The sequence below is a fragment of the Pseudophryne corroboree genome, unplaced genomic scaffold (assembly GCF_028390025.1).
Source record: "Pseudophryne corroboree isolate aPseCor3 unplaced genomic scaffold, aPseCor3.hap2 scaffold_528, whole genome shotgun sequence".
Classification (NCBI taxonomy): Eukaryota; Metazoa; Chordata; class Amphibia; order Anura; family Myobatrachidae; genus Pseudophryne; species Pseudophryne corroboree.
In genome coordinates, this window is record NW_026970130.1 from 328,301 (window position 1) to 330,645 (window position 2,345).

Genomic DNA, 2,345 nt, shown 5'->3' on the forward strand with positions numbered 1-2,345 from the left:
AACAGTAGCTTCAACCGTTTTGTGGCATATGAGAAATTCCCTAGGCCCCGGACCTGTCGATTTTGGTCAAAAATGAAAATTTCAAAAGTGCCCCAATTTCTGCTTTAAAGTTTAGGAACTATCCCAAAATGTATCACTAAGGTGACAGAAGTTGATTTCGGAGCATACTTTTTGAACAGGAGCTTCAACCATTTTGTGGCATATGAGAAAATCCCTAAGTCCCGGACCTGTCGATTTTGGTCAAAAATTAAAATTTCAAAAGTGCCCCAATTTCTGCTTTAAAGTTTAGGTACTATCCCAAAATGTATCACTAAGGTGACAGAAGTTGATTTCAGAGCATAATTTTTGAACAGTAGCTTCAACCGTTTTGTGGCATATGAGAAATTCCCTAAGCCCCGGACCTGTCGATTTTGGTCAAAAATGAAAATTTCAAAAGTGCCCCAATTTCTTCTTTAAAGTTTAGGTACTATCCCAAAATGTATCACTAAGGTGACAGAAGTTGATTTCGGAGCACAATTTTTGAACAGTAGCTTCAACCGTTTTGTGGCATATATGAAATTCCCTAAGCCCCTGACCTGTCGATTTTGGTCAAAAATGAAAATTTCAAGTGTCCCAATTTCTGCTTTAATTTTTAGGTACTATCCCAAAATGTATCACTAAGGAGACAGAAGTTGATTATGGAGCATAATTTTTGAACAGGAGCTTCAACCGTTTTGTGGCATATGAGAAATTCCCTAAGCCCCGGACCCGTCGATTTTGGTCAAAAATGAAAATTTCAAAAGTGCCCCAATTTCTGCTTTAAAGTTTAGGAACTATCCCAAAATATATCACTAAGGTGACAGAAGTTGATTTCGGAGCATACTTTTTGAACAGGAGCTTCAACCATTTTGTGGCATATGAGAAATTCCCTAAGCCCCGGACCTGTCGATTTTGGTCAAAAATGAAAATTTCAAAAGTGCCCCAATTTCTGCTTTAAAGTTTAGGTACTATCCCATAATGTATCACTAAGGTGACAGAGGTTGATTTCAGAGCAAAATTTTTGAACAGTAGCTTCAACCGTTTTGTGGCATATGAGAAATTCCCAAGGCCCCGGACCTGTCGATTTTGGTCAAAAATGAAAATTTCAAAAGTGCCCCAATTTCTGCTTTAAAGTTTAGGTACTATCCCAAAATGTATCACTAAGGTGACAGAAGTTGATTTCAGAGCATAATTTTTGAACAGTAGCTTCAACCGTTTTGTGGCATATGAGAAATTCCCTAGGCCCCGGACCTGTCGATTTTGGTCAAAAATGAAAATTTCAAAAGTGCCCCAATTTCTGCTTTAAAGTTTAGGAACTATCCCAAAATATATCACTAAGGTGACAGAAGTTGATTTCGGAGCATAATTTTTGAAAAGGAGCTTCAACCGTTTTGTGGCATATGAGAAATTCCCTAGGCCCCGGACCTGTCGATTTTGGTCAAAAATGAAAATTTCAAAAGTGCCCCAATTTCTGCTTTAAGGTTTAGGTACTATCCCAAAATGTATCACTAAGGTGACAGAAGTTGATTTCAGAGCATAATTTTTGAACAGTAGCTTCAACCGTTTTGTGGCATATGAGAAATTCCCTAAGCCCCGGACCTGTCGATTTTGGTCAAAAATGAAAATTTCAAAAGTGCCCCAATTTCTTCTTTAAAGTTTAGGTACTATCCCAAAATGTATCACTAAGGTGACAGAAGTTGATTATGGAGCATAATTTTTGAACAGGAGCTTCAACCACTTTGTGGTATATGAGAAATTCCCTAAGCCCCGGACCTGTCGATTTTGGTCAAAAATGAAAACTTAAAAAGTGCCCCAATTTCTGCTTTAAAGTTTAGGTACTATCCCAAAATGTATCACTAAGGTGACAGAAGTTGATTTCGGAGCATCATTTTTGAACAGTAGCTTCAACCGTTTTGTGGCAAATGAGAAATTCCCTAAGCCCCGGACCTGTCGATTTTGGTCAAAAATGAAAATTTCAAAAGTGCCCCAATTTCTGCTTTAAAGTTTAGGAACTATCCCAAAATATATCACTAAGGTGACAGAAGTTGATTTCGGAGCATACTTTTTGAACAGGAGCTTCAACCGTTTTGTGGCATATGAGAAATTCCCTAGGCCCCGGACCTGTCGATTTTGGTCAAAAATTAAAATTTCAAAAGTGCCCCAATTTCTGCTTTAAAGTTTAGGTACTATCCCATAATGTATCACTAAGGTGACAGAGGTTGATTTCAGAGCAAAATTTTTGAACAGTAGCTTCAACCGTTTTGTGGCATATGAGAAATTCCCAAGGCCCCGGACCTGTCGATTTTGGTCAAAAATGAAAATTTCAA